The sequence below is a fragment of the Cyanistes caeruleus genome, chromosome 5 (genome assembly GCF_971803275.1).
Source record: "Cyanistes caeruleus chromosome 5, bCyaCae1.hap1.1, whole genome shotgun sequence".
Lineage (NCBI taxonomy): Eukaryota > Metazoa > Chordata > Aves > Passeriformes > Paridae > Cyanistes > Cyanistes caeruleus.
Window position 1 is genome coordinate 76,359,237 of NC_141705.1, and position 15,234 is coordinate 76,374,470.

The 15,234-nt window shown below is 38.2% G+C and overlaps 1 protein-coding gene across 12 annotated transcripts in view; it reads right to left on the minus strand.

Moving 5' to 3' along the window:
• Nucleotides 1-15,234, minus strand: part of JADE1 (jade family PHD finger 1) — a 146,818-nt gene that overhangs the window by 67,240 nt on the left and 64,344 nt on the right. The window contains exon 1 of one of the 12 annotated variants that reach the window (XM_086890489.1): nucleotides 3,365-3,552. The exons of 10 other annotated variants lie outside the window; for them this stretch is intronic. The gene's annotated coding sequence lies outside the window, so the exon portion shown is untranslated. Of the gene's footprint in view, nucleotides 1-3,364; nucleotides 3,553-15,234 lie in introns of those variants that run through there. One more of the 12 variants, XM_086890508.1, reaches the window with a different exon arrangement.

Sequence of the window (15,234 nt, forward strand, 5' to 3'; positions counted from 1 at the left end):
CATAAAAGTATCCAATTTAGCAATAATTCTAGTGGCTTTTGGTTTAGGTGTAAATGCAGATTCTCTGTCCTGGGCCATCACCAAACGGAAAGGAATTGTGTCACTGGAGAAGAACATGATGTACTGAATAATTAGAAATGCTCAGCTGACAGCGCTAAACTACAAGTATAGGTGGTTTATAATGATTAAAGTAGACCAGCAAAATATATTTCCATTATAAACTAAACCTTTTCAAAGAGACGAAACCATTATGATAAAGAGGCCAATGTGGAATTAATCAGAGCTACAATGGCAATACCAACATTTATCTTCAAGAGATGATGGCTGAACTTGTCAAATAACAACCAGCAGAGAGTTCCTTACTGAGGGTAGATAAGTTCTACCTCTACAAGCTGAATATTTTATAATCTGCTTATACAGCAGCTCATCCGTACAGCTGTCCCTTCATTTTAAATCCACCTGCTGTTTTAGCTGTGCAATAAAGTGCTGAATTCGGTCTTCAGGATCAAGAAGGGTGAAAAATACACAAGCCCCTGCTCTTCTGAAACTAAAGGTAAAGCAAAGTGTTTGCTTTTCTTTTAACTAAACGCTCTTCCTTTGTACCCTACTTCATAAACCTTGTGGCAGAGAAGAAGAGAGGCAAATTATTTGTAGTAGACACATGATGCAATGCACTGCGTGATGTAACTGTTATTACAGATATGATGCTGAAACCCTTTCCTCAAGCTGGCAAACATCTCCATGCTAACAGACCCCACTGGAATCCAGCTGGGCAGAAAGGTCAGGCTAAGAACATCCCATTGTAGAATCTATTGTTTTCCTGTGAACTGGGCCTTGTCTATCAAATTAGTCACTTAAAGAAACGAAACAGTTACTTGGTTAAATGACTGTTTCCCCTGGCTATTAGACAAAATGTATTACATCTCCAGGCATATGATCAGATGATTGAGAGTTTGACCTAAATTTACTTACTGTGCTAAACAGCCATAGGAAAAAAAAAAAAAAAAGAATTATGCCTCACTGCCTACTGTCAGCCACAAAGAATATCTATCAGTCTGTAACTGCAGATGAAATGCAGTTTTGTAGTTTTCTGTGCCAGCTTTTTGGAGCAATTGCAGGTCAGGTGACAAAAGACATTCAGAGAGTTTAGGGCTTTTTCTTGTTGTTTGGTGTTTTTCTTCCTGGAAGCTTTATGCTAACTGTTTTTGCACTTTAGGGACCCTGAAATGGTATGTTTCAGATGTCCTTTGACTAAGCTTTTGTGGAATTTCCACTTGAGACAGATGCAAGATGAATCCTTACAAAAATACCAATCTCAAAACAGCAGAAGTACAAACAGATCATAGTCTCACACATTTGCTACACCAGACTAAAGACATGTGCACTTTTTAGAAATAAGCTTTCAATGGGAGGAGGGGGCATTCTGAAATTTCACAGGCTCCCTTGATATCCAGAGCACCTGCTCAAAGCTATTAATATGCAGCCATCTGAAAACAGGTTGTGTTCTTTTATCATTATGTCACTTAAAAGAAATCTGGCAAAATATTACATTCAGTTAACAAGACTGAATATTTCCAATTGAAATTCAAATGTTTTGGGCATCCAACTGTCTTTAATTCTTTTATAAATAGATGTTCATATTCTGGTAACAATAGTTTTTCAGTCCATAATAGCCCTGAACACGTGCCTCATGGCCACTTTGAGAAGCTGCAGGAGATGAGAAAGAGGGCTAAGGGAGTGGTCTACACCAACAAAATAAGACTTGTGTGCAAAGCAGAACATGTAGGTGAGTGTCTCTGCAGTCTCCTTCAGGTTACAGAAGTAACCTGCAGTTTATAGGGAAAAAGAAGAAGAACTAGGGAATAAACACCAGTGTATGGCAAACTTGGATGTCACAGCTCAGAGGAGCCCAAGGACTAATACGAGTAGGGACTGCCTCTACAAAAATAGCAGGACCTGGGTCCTGCCTGGGAGATCAAAGGCTCTGGCTCAGTTTAATGGAAGCACTAGTACCAAAGCCTGCCCAGAGAAGAGGCCTCATTGCAGGACTAGAGGCTTTCCCAGGTGACACCACCAGCAGAACAGGGGAAAAAAAGAACATGAAAAGCAACTTCTTGGTTGCTCATGAACAAGCAGCCCACACAGTGACACGCTTGGATAGCTGTGTGCTTGGATGTGTGTAAAACTTGGGGGCTTAAGGGACTGTTCTTGCAAATGCCATTTTAGAATATTGTCTCTCCCTAATGTAGCTTTGCTGTTTGGTCTGTTACAACATTCAAACTGACAAGATGCATTCGGTGTCATAGGTGGTTAAATTTGACAGAAATGTAACATAAAATAAGTTTTATTCATATTCCTCTCTTCTCCATTATTCTCTTTATTCATATTCTTCTCATCTCCAACTTCCTTTTGGCACTTCTCACCAGGCTCAACAAAAGGAGTTTGTTCTTGGTTATTCCTTTAACCATTTTTCATTCAAAAAAGTTGCTATCATAGGACTTTTTTTTTTAATTTATCTTTAGGGTTTTTTTCTGTGTTCTTAAGTGAATCTACCTTTTTACAAAAGCAAATGTCTTTTATCCCAGAAGGAGAACCATGTTTATTCCCAGTCCTAGGCACAGCCCAGCTTTATTTCATAAGATCAAGCAACAGGACATTCAACAAGAGGCAGGGTGAGGGGATAGAGACACACATCCTGACACATTGAGAGCATGTTGACAAACTTCTTTAAACATCAAAAGGCTTCCTTCTTTTTGCAATTCATTTAAAGCTTTTGCTCCAAGGTTTTTGAAGAAATTCTCCACTGGCAGCCCCTCAAGGAATAGTTTTTGAAAATTATAGCTCACCAAAAAAAAGTGCTGCTCACAGATAAACCTTTGCTGCTGCGAGTCAAACCAGCTCCCCCATCCACTCCCCCATCCACAGCCACATTTTAAAGTCTGGAGAAAATGAGCATTAGAGTCAATGTTTTAAAGGCATTTTGAATAAATCTCTGGTGGCTCAAAAATGTCTCAAGCCAACCTTTTTTTCCTTTCTCTGGAGCCTGATGCAGTGACCATTTCTCTGATATTTCAGATTATTAAACCTGGATAATAATTCCTTGTTGCTGGCACAGTGAAGTTCTCTCCACCTGCCCCAGGCCCCACATCCCTCCCTCCCCCCGCCCCCAGTATTTCAAATCTCCATTCTTCATATACCAAATAAAGAACTGCAGCCAGAGACAAGGGAGTTGCAACCGAGCTGACAGAGACAAACTTCAGGTTATACAAAAGACCTTACAAGCTATGCCAAGCAGTATTACAAGCAAAGCTAGCAATCTGAACCAGCAGCCCTCTAATTCTCACTGCCTGCACTGTATTCCTACCTTCAGCAAAAAATCCTTCAGGGCAGCAAGAATAGCAGTAAACCTGTCATTAACAGCCACGGTGCTGTCACATCAGTGACTCTCCCATGTCAGCTACAGTCTTTAGCTCAGCTGTTTGCTTCTTTGGGGACAACTTGCCCTGGCTGTCAGGAAATAGAGTGTGTGTGTTGGTTCCCTCATAAGCTTACAGAGCACAAATAAACAAAACAGCCCTATTCTTTGGTGTTGATTTCTTAAAAAAAAAAGAAAGCAAAAGATGCCTCTGTGAACAGTCCTGTATATGAACCAGCAGGGTAGAACTTACATGTAAATAGATCATGTAGAATAAGCCACTGTGGCTTGTTTTCTTTCCCTGCACCAGCACTGGGAAAGAGATTGTTTTTAGCATGTGCCTGCTATAGAAATGTATTTCCAAAACACATCGCTTGAAGTCCTTGAATCACAGCCAAACAATTGGCTGAACCTCTAGAAACCTACCAATCATTACCTTGGGCACAGGCATACAAAAGCACAAAAGCACAAAAAACACAAAAAAATACCTCATTTTTCTTGTCTCATCAGCTTTTGCGCCATGTCAACACCAACTGAGAACAACCACCAAATATCGAGGAGCATATCTGTTCAACAACAAGCCTAGGTGCTACCCATTAGCTAACAGCATCAGAAGAGAGAGAAATTGTTAAAAAGCAACTTTTTAGCACAGTCCAAGCATTTACACCCCAGCTGAGTTGTTGCAGTGGCAAACTTAGGGCATTTTGATAAAGTAACACAAGTTCAGAAAAACTTGCAGCATTAAGACAAGCTTTGAAGGAAACAAAATTGTTGGAGCTTGTTAGTATCTCTGGCCACCTAAAATACAGTGGCTAAAAAGTATCACATGGGAGTGAGTTGAGAAGTAACAACAGTATCAAAATTTACTTGGTGGTACGATTAAGAGGCAGAAGAAATAAGAAGTAAAACATCTTCAAGTTACAAAGTTCCACAGTAGTCAAATTGGCAGGAAATTATTTCATAGCATATGTCAGAAAGCTCAATTACCTAAGTACACTCAGAAATCCAAATTAATCTAATAAAATACTTAAACCACTAAATCCTCTTGTAGGTACTCTCATTCAGAATTATGTTGGATTTTATGTTGCTCATCCTGAATTCTTTTCAACAATTAACCTGGAAGAATACACTTCACATCAGCTATAAGCCCCATTCTTACAATTATTTGCATAGTAAGCCCGAAAGGAGCAAAGGTGTGACTGAGACAACAACAGCACTGTGTACCTGAATATAAACTCCTGAAAAAAGAATAGATACAGACAAATGTATGTGTGCCCCCCACTTTATGCTATGACTTTCATAGCATTACAAACCAAAGAAGATAAACTAAGCTATATAAAAGTTGAGTTTCCACAATCCAACAAAAAGAGACCTTTACATATCCAGTGCTGACAAAACACAGATTTTTTTTCTGTGGAGTAAGCATCAGGATCTCTAAAACAAAGCAGCACTACCAGCCACTGCATTTAAATGTGAAATTATGTACCTCTTCTTCACTGGTGATGAATTCATAAAAGCTTTGTATACCATGTGCAAGAATAAATTACAAGTCATAAGCCACAACTAAGGTTTACATTGAACATGGCTTGTCAAATATTAAACTTTTTAAAAGGGTCTGAATTTTGTCTGTTCTTTAAATCAGAACTAATTTCAAATAGCTCTTTTAATAAAACTTTAGTAGTGATGAGTTTCTAAAGACAAAGGAAGCCAGAGAAAGTTCTAGAACAAGCTTTCCTGTTAGTACTACTCCAAGAAACAGCAAAATTTAACAAGTCTTCTTACAAGTTCTCTTCATTAGAATTGCTCAGCTTTACTTCATTTTGGTTAAATTTCTGAAAAGGCGCCTTCTCTGTTTTACATCCCAGTTCTCTGCCAACACTGTTTGCAGCAACCTCGTCTCTGGTGGTAACACAAAACCAGAACTGCAAGTCTATATATAAATATGCCATAAGATCCCCATATCTGTTGGGAAATATGAGACTCAACTCAAACATATTTGAAAGAAAGTTTAAAAATCACACATCATTTTAAACAAGGATTTCAACTCTCATTTTCATCCTATTTGGTATAGCAAACTCCTCCTAACTCACAGAGTAGCTCCTAGACATCTATCCACCTTATTCTTGAGCCATCCCACCTACATCTGGATTATTTTTGTTGCCAAGACAGACTGAGCTTCTGAGATTCTGCTAAAAACAGGAAAAAGAGTGCCTCTTCCACAACAACTTACCCTGGAATTAACTTGATGGTGTTAGCAGCAGGTGTTGTAGGAGAAGTAAAAAGCCTAGGAGGAGTTCCCCTGCTGTTCTTTGTGTTCTTGAGGTCTCACTCAAGCATATGCCTGTGACAGCTTCAAATTCTACAAGCTGAACAATATTCCATGTCATTGGTTTGCTTTGCACATATTCCAAGACTGAGGAAAACAGTTGTCACAATGGGCAGCTTCAGATAAGTGAGTTTGATAAATTTTCTTGCTTCCTCCCATGATAATACTCGAGACTATGAGCTTTGCTTAAAATTAAAACCTCTGTTTTGAATTCCCTATGGAAAAATTCTCCATTTTTTTATTCCTTTAAGAAAAAATAGTTCCAATGAAGAATTTATTCAGCACTTCTTATTTGTGGAAAGCAGTCAATGCATATCTGAAAAACAATTATTTGAGGATCTGCAAGAAAGTCTTGTCTGTTTTGGTAGGTGGAAGAATCAAACCCTGAACTTAGAGACATTCTTTCTTTGAAGACATTCACCATGTCAAAGCCCTGCATCTGGAATTCCTCAGTAACTAAATGAAAATCAGGGGTTTTTTTAATTCAAAGAGTACAGTAAAGATAATATAGGTCAAATACTCAGTTACCTACTTCCAGAAACAGTCAGCTGCTTTTCTACAGTATTAAAAGGTTTTGAAAGCTGACAAGACTGAGGGTTCTACCAATTACATTAGAAACATGACTAGCAACCAAGACAAAATTATCTAAGGATGAAAGTAAATTATTTTCTTTTAATTGTGAGGCATGAGTCTGCAATCTTTTAGAGAAAGCTCTTTCTTTAGTGGGGAAAAATTCAGATGATTGCTTGTAACTGCACACAAAGTTTTGGCCTCTTTTGGTACAACCTGGATCACTTAAAAATGCTTTCTTTTATTTGTCTGTCAACAGCTCGCCACTGCTTTTATTTTCTGTCTCTTTATTTTCATTTTGCATAGCTTGATATTAAAAAAAGAGAGAAAAAAATACTTTTTTTTTTGTTTATATTGATCCAAGATGCTCACATGTGTATCATGTGATTATTAGGATTATGCCAACATGGAAAGTATGTAGAAAATGTGGCAACAGACTAAATGCTTTCTGATACCAAGCAAAAAATATGAAAGCTGACGCATAAGGTTTTGTGATGTGAAAGTATTTTACAATGTCATTAACAGATTATTCATGATGATAAGCAATGGCAGGGACATCAACTTCGTTTCAATATATAAATCTTGGATAAAAAGAAACCTAAAAAGCCATCTGCATTCATCTGTAATGTGCAATTTCACAGACTTGCATATTTGCTAACTGTCTATCAAAAATTTCAGAGTCAGTTTTATGCAAAGAAACAAACTGATAGATCTGGAGGCCATGGCATGGAGAGCACACAGACACAGAATAGACATACAGCAGGAATGGAACCAGTACAGACTCTCATGTATTTTTGACTGGACCTGAAGAAAGCCCTCATGTATGTAATTATAGTTTTGATTCTCATACACCTCTATTGATTTTGTGTCCTGCCAGGAAACTGAGCAAGACTGCCCTGTCATCTATGTGATGGAAATATGTTACACCTTATGTGATGATGTTAATGTGCACCAAACAGCACATGACTTAGGTCTACATAAAGCACTGATCCAGTGCACGCCATCATTACAATTCCCCCGCTAATATTTGAAATAGTGAAGAAAATGGCACAACTGTTATTTCCCTCAACTCCTTTCAGTCAAGACAAGTCACTACAAATTATCACTGGAATTCTTACTGAGAAAAACTGTTTCTTGGAGGCACTCACCACTTAAGACAAGCTGGGAAAATTTGGGTTTAGAGATGAAAGGAATGGAGAGCTGACAGCCAGGAGATGGGATTGGCTGGAAGCAGCAATTGTAAAGAGGATTTCACAGGTGTGCTCCCTGTAAGTCACATGCTGTCAAAAAGCCAGAATCCTATGAATCATGTATGGATGAAATGTCCTGGAGGCTGTTACCTCTCCATCTAATGTGAATCACTGCATCCAGCTGTTGAAGTGAACTTAGTACAGGTCCACAGCACAGCATCCCTTTCTACAAATGAAGGGGGAACAAAGGGAAACTGGATTTCAAATAAGGTTCTGCACTATCATTTTTTGCTCACAGTTAGTCCTCAGAAACAGAAACATTAGCATTGACTGACATAATCAACTTCTAGTCAGGTTTTCCTACTGCAAGATAAATTAGGCTGTTTCTATATTCTCTTCCCACACAAAGCTGCATATATCCTTTTTGCTGGATGAAGAAATTGGAATTGGCTAACATTAGGCTCTTACATGACAATTAAGTTCAGCAGTGTTAAGAATGCCTTCATTCAGTTATTCATATTACTGAGATTGGGTTTTCTGTAGCATAATCATTGCTATTTCAGATACACTATAACTAGGAAAAAAAAAAAAGAAATGTTTTCTATTCCCTCTCTTTATTCTTAAAAATCCTATTGTAGCAAAATTTCAGCAAAAGATTAATGCAAGAGAGGGGGAGATAAGTTTCTAAGAAACAGCAAAATTTGAGTGTTAATTATCAGCATGAATTGAGACAAAGTTCCTCCTTAGGATGTTTCTATCCTGAGGTTCCAGTGTCAAAGGGAAGAACTTGCCTTTTCCTCTTATCTTACATATTACGCTAATTAATTTACTTTACACAAATCGAGAGGTATTATTTCCCTGGCTTTTCCTCTCCCTATTGTACATTTCCTTGCACTGATTTTAATTCAGATCTACAAGCTTTGGGAAGCATTTAGAAGGGCTTAGAGTTCAGAGGGTTTGGGTTTTTTTGTGATTTGGGACTGATTCAGTAGCACAGTTCAATTAAAATTCTTTGCGTATTTACTAAAAAAGTGGAAAATGCTCAAGACAAGTAAAGAAGAAGCTTCCCAAAGCAACAGGCAAGGATAAATGCCTGTGTCACATGTAGAAAAAGAAAAGCCATTTTCTTTTATGTTATGAAAAGAATGAAAGCATACAATTTTCACATCACAAGCATATCCTGATGGATGTTACAGCTTCCAGTGTATGCAAAGCAATGTACTTTAAAGGCGATCTACAGCTAAAAAAGAAAAGACCAGAACCAAAACCTAGAACAAAAAACAAAAACAAACAAACAAACAAACAAAAACACCAAAGAAAAAACAAGTCCAAAACAGGCTTAACAATTTTGAATTTCCCTTTATTATAAAAGAATGAAGAAAAACAGAATTCATTTTTAAGACTGCACTAAAAATAGTTAATCACTGATCTTCACTGCCTTATAACTTTTTATACCAAGGCTTCCTAAAGAAATGATCCTTATCTCTCCTTCTCTCTCTCTCCAGTAATTTCTGAATCAATAATTTCCTCAAAGACAGTGATTTTCATCAAGCATTATGATATTAGGTAGTTAAGCTGAGAAGAGAGAATCTCAGCACCGACAGAGAGAAAGGTTGCAACTTTTGTTCCAGCCTTACTATACAGGCAAAGATGCCCACACAGCAGCAGGGTTGGAATCATCCTATCTGCAAAAAGGCATCAGCTGGATCTCACATCTTCCAGACACCAAAACCTCCAGCTACTCAGGCATATCTGTAAGAAACTAGGATCTGTTTGTTCTGCTGCTGGTGGAGCAACTTGATTGACTATTTCCACAGTTTTTTATAAAGGCAGTTCAATTAACTTACATGCCTGAGTAGATGATCCAATCATCTCATTTAGTCAATCTAACTTCATTTTATTCCTCAGCATTTGTCTGTGCTCTGAAGACACAGGCAGCATTCATCACATCTGCAAGAAAACTTGAGATGAACAAACTCCTCCCATGGAAAACATTCTCAAAACTGTCCTCAAATCACAACATAAAAGGATATGAAAAAAAATACCATGTAATTTATGCATATGAAAATTATGATAGAGTGCATAAGGTGACAGAGATGTCCCCTTCAGGTTATCTTATGCCAAATGTCTCAGGTCTGAGGAGATCTAAATAGGAATATGTATGCAAAACCCTTATAATTACATCAGACATTTCTCCCTTCATCTGTTATTTCAATACTACTGTTGGTAAAACTAAACTAATGTGAAATATTTTTAAAATGGGAATAAAAATCTAAAATAACCCAAGTATCTTCTTGTCAACCAAACTGTTCTAGTTTTGGCAACCAGAGAAGCTGTGATGAGCAGTCACATGTGAATCATTCACCCATCTTGTACACTTTATTGAAATTGTTGCTCTTAATGTTTGTTTCTTATTTCATTGCTGTTTCCAGTTAATTGTTCTTATCTCAACTAGTGATCTTTGCTTTTCCTGCCTCCAATTCTCCTCTGCATTCCACCTCAGGGGGAGAGAAACAGGGAGTGAGTGAGGGGCACGTGGTTAGAAGTGTTTCAGTGGGAGCACTAAATTGGAGAATACCATTCCTAAACCAAAACAGCCTTATTTGGCATCCAATGCAGAACTCAAAGGGCTAAGATAGAATGAGGTCTGACCAGAGCAGGTTGGAAACAAATTTGATCTAAACATTTGTTGTATTAGCTATGGACCTTCTGGTCAAAAAGTTGCTTGGTCTGTTCATGTGGTTGTGGTATTGTTTTGTTTGACAATTAAGTTTAACAGTAGAGCTGGAGAAAAAAAAAACCACAGGTTGCTGCACAAAAGGCAGTGCGATTCCAAAAGCAGCAATAACCAGCACTGGGAGTTTTGTCAGTGCGCAGAATGTAGAACCAGAGTTATTCCTGGGGAAAATAATTCATGTTACATACTGCTTTAGTGAGCTGCATGCAACTCATTTTCCCCCATAACTGAAAGGACAGTTGAGCAAATGAATTAAAGCTTTCCATCCTGATGTGCAGTTGTGCAAGAGGACAACAATGAATTCATAATTAGGTGAATAGGTTTTCTCTCACTCCTCCCTGCTCCATATACAAGCAAGACTAAGCCATTTGTTAAGCTTCATTTGGTTTTAGAACAGCTTTGATGATTCAAGTAGTACTCAACTCAAATTAGCACCACAGTCTCTTATCCAGCTTTGTCGAACTAAAAATTGAACATAGTACTATTAGCAAACAGTAGGAATAATCAGTCTGCTAAACATCATTTCTTTTATCAAACACCAGAAAGGTTTTCCTGTGATTTGCTACTTAATTACAGCTGTAGAAGAAGTCCACTCTTTGTGGTTTTTTTCTTATATTTATTTGTGTGGATTTTTGAGAAAGTTTATCTTAGAATTAGGCCATGGATTAAAGCCACCCTACCAGATTTGACAAGGAGGAAGTATTTCTCTACAGCATACCTGAAACGTACAACACTTGTAGGCAAAGTTCAGAAGTACAGTTTATCAAAATCTGTGAAAATAACACAAACGCTGATGACAGCTTAAGGTCATCTGGACAGTCTTCAGCATTCAAGCACTTAATTTTGCAACTCTGTCTGTGCTACCAGACATACTGAATAATATCAAAGATTTTGTGAAGACTTTGGGAAACAAAGTTACCTCAATAAGCAACGTGAATGCCATGTCTTATGGATTTCTCATGCCTTTCTTTCATTTTCTGAACATTGCCATACTAAAGTGTTTGTTCTCCAGTCATGGATGTGCACCTGTAACTTCATATTCCCTTTGGGAGATCATTTGGGACAGGAGAATTAACAACGTAAAGCTATGGGACATTCTCTATTGAAGTAACAATTGTAATTTCACACTCACTAGAAAGATATTAATTGACAAAGCCCAGCATAAATTTTGGAATCCCAAAGGAAAGAACTGGAAAGACAGTCAAGACTACACTGGCCGTGGACATGTGGGCATTTAATTGTTCTAGTAATTGTTTCAACTAATGGAAGACAGCATTTACCCAGTAAATTGATTAAATCTTTTCTTCTCTTTTTCTGAATACTACTGTTGCATTTCCTTTGTGCCAGGCTAAGCAATTGCAGGTAAAGGGCACCTCAGCATTATCCTGACTATGCATATGAGGAAGAAAATGTTAAAAACTTTAATTGAATTGCAGGAAAAACCTACAACCTCTACTGACTCTAAAAAGCACCTGGAAAACATATAGAAGGAAGAAGTCTAAGTGTACGAGCCACAAGCCCTGATGCCATTCCCGTATCAAATCCTATTAAAATGGAGCTGTGCCCACAGCACCTTGATACCATGATATGTGTGTATAATGACACACATTTCACAGAGGTTCTCTCTCATTGCTTCTTCACTTTTTCCCACTCTCCTGCCCCCCAAAAAACCCAGCTCTCACAGATGTACTTGACTTTACACTCCACTCCTCAGATCACCAGCGGTCACCCTCAGAACACAAATGGATCTGACCCATGACTTGTCCTATGTAACAGATTTATGTGTTCCTGATTTTGGAAACCTTCATGCTCTTCAATTTTGCCCTTTAAAGGCAGACAAAAAATTAAACAACATATGTTACTGTGGAGTATCTACCTGAAATTCCCATGGCTGCTAATGGCTTGGGCATTAAGATCATAGATGTGAATATTTAACACAGCAGATGTTTTGATAAGCCTGGGCTTTCAGGGATTCATTTTGTTATCTTCTTCCTTACTTTACAGCAATGAACCACAACAACACAAGTGTTGCTTGTTTGGTTTAAGCACACAAAATTATAGGAGCTACTTGTTTTGAATTCTCTCTTACACAGAAAGGAGTCTTCAGCAGAGTGCAGAATAAATACCAGCCCAGATTAGAAGGAAGAAAGAGAGGAAGGTTATCATGATACCACGATTTCACAGCACTGTGAACAGAATGTCCTATTCCAAAATACAATTCAAATATCTTTTTTTTCTCTACTGATACCAAGCTTTCCTGAGGGAAGTGGTGAACCACATGCCTTCTGAAGCTACGTTTCTCTTAATCGTTGTCTTCAGTCAAGGCATCCTCTGCAGTTCCAGGAAGAGAAACAAATTTGGAAAGATCTATACACCACAGAGATATCCAATTTTCACTATTCTGATTTCCTAGTGCTTTTTTCTGTATATTTCATAATATCTCTTCCTTCCCACTGGCTTGTAGGATTTTGTCATGTTTTAGGAATGGTATTCCCCAATTTAGTACTCCCTGAACGGAACCAGGACAGATTTTAATTTTATATTCACACAATTTAAGATTACTGCACCTGATAGGAAATATTTTAGGATGTTTTCCTCCTCTCTTCCCATTAAGAAAAAGGAAAAACTCTTATTTTACACACATTTCCAGTTCCATGCACTTAATGCAAATGTTAGCTGAACTATGGTGCAGAACTGCAATCTGCTACAATGGTGTACAATTTAGTTATACAGTACAAAGACTTTCACTAAAAACCCCCAATTACTACCTGGTTTCCTACTCAATGGGATTTTGAATTTTATTTTTAAAAGGAAAGAAGGATTTTGTGATATTCCTGCAGAAGTGCTTATATGCATAAAGTGAGACGCTTCTGAGAGGACAGTCCCATTTCAATCTCCTCTCAGAGATGGTTCACAGGATTCCTACAGGAATCTCTCTCCAGACCAGCTTAAAGCAAAAGGGAAACCTGAAATGAAGCAACCAAAGTTATGTGGTGTGACCATCATGATTTGCATTTGCAGAAGTAATGTTTGTCTGAGCCCTATCTTAAAATACCAACATGGGCACAGTCAAGTACTTCAGTGTATAGTAAACTGGCTATGTCAACACAAAAATCAGGTCCAGAGGTGAACATACTCAATGGCCCTATTTTATGCTCAAAGCTTATAAATCTAAAGCCAAAGAAAAAGATTTTTAAAAGAAATTTAGCTTTCTAAGAAGACCAGAACCTTCACAGTAACTTCACTGTTTTCTAGAACAACAAAACAACAGAAGGAAAAAAAAAAAAACCAAAAACAGTACAGCTTTTTCTGAAACTACAGTTAGGGCAACACAGCTTGTCACTGTTAGAACTAAACATAAATTAGGCAAAATACATATCCAGTGTGTTGAAGCAACAGCTGAAGTTTGATATTAGCCTGGTTGAATCTCTGCCAGCATCTTAACATTTGGATACATATTTGAAACTTACTTAGACATCAAATCAAACATGTGTACCATGCAGATTTGCATGCATAACCTTCTTTTCAGCAATGAAATTTTGTCTGAATAGCCTTAGATTTTAGCAATTACTCTCTTTCAGCTTAAAAGAAGGAAAGCTCTAAAAGGCAAAACCACTTTGCTATTCAACTGTATTCAAATAGCATCTAAAGTATTTACACCCTGTAAGAGAACCCAAAAGCAAATCTGTACTGTCCCAAAGTGATTATTTCATATTATATTTACAGCCTAAGACCTGCTGTTCCCATGTGAATGGCCACACTGAGCCTGACTCTCTGTGTCCAACAGCCAGTAACAAATATCTGGATAAAGAGCACAAGATGAGGGAGAGCATGAAGCAGCACTACACCAACACCTACCCCGCTTTTTCAGGCACCTTCTGCAACAGAGAGGACATTTTTGCCTTCAAAACACCCTCATGAGATCTCATTTGCCTCATCACTTCTGAGCCCGAGCCTACCTAAAAGAATTTGTTCTACCACATGGTAACAAGTGCCCCAGGATCATTCATCATCCTGGAAAGGTTCCAGCCTGCCACTGCCACAGTATCACTTGAGGCTCCTCCAACCCTTGGGCTATGAGAAAGTATGGTTACTTGCTCCTTAGTCACCTTTTCCATGTCACCCAGGATTTTACAGTCTTCTGTCCTGTCCTCTTCCCAGCCTTGTTTCCTCCAGCCCTAAGGAGGCCACGTTAACCAGCTGGGGTTTGTGTGGGAGCCAGTCCCCATCTCTGAGGATCCCTGTGTGTGAAATGAGGAAGTGAGTATCAGAAGTGCTCTGAGTTTTGGAGGGGAGGCACAGAGGTGTTTTAGATGGCTATGAGCCCATTAACTCAGGTGGGCTTTTTTGTCAGTCAGGGTCAGAAATTTGGCAATCTCAGCCTGGAACTGGCTAATTCTAAATGAACTAGCCCAAAGTCAGGAAGCAATTCAGCAACTTCAAGCAGCATTTTGCAAGTGCTAATTAGCTCAGCTTAAATTTTTTAGGAAGCAGTCTGAGCTAAGTAAAACAAACATGTTTCATGCACATTCTTCTGGCCATCTTTTCTCCTAGTTTCCACTCTCCCAGAAAGCTGTCATAAAAGGCTCCCTCCCTGGAGTCGTGCCCTGTTTTAGCTCCACTCATTTTTCCTCCTCCAGACTACAACACACAGAGAAACAACTTCTGCAATTCCTCTTCTCCAGCTCTCATGCACCTGGCTTCTGCCCAATAATTTTATAGCAAGGAAAACCCTCACTTAACTCTTTTCTGAGCTTCCAACTTCCAGATTTTTTCCCATTTCCCTCTGTCCTACAGTTGTTTTCAAATCTTGAAAATGAGGAATATCATGGGAGAAGGAAAATAAAATTGAAGGTGGGCAGGAAAAATATTCGTATAGTTAAAGACATTAGGCAATTATTTTCATTACCTTTTCATTACCAATTATTTTATTCATTACCTTTTCATTACCAATTATTTTCATGACCTTCACAAACCAAAAAATAACTGAAAAAAA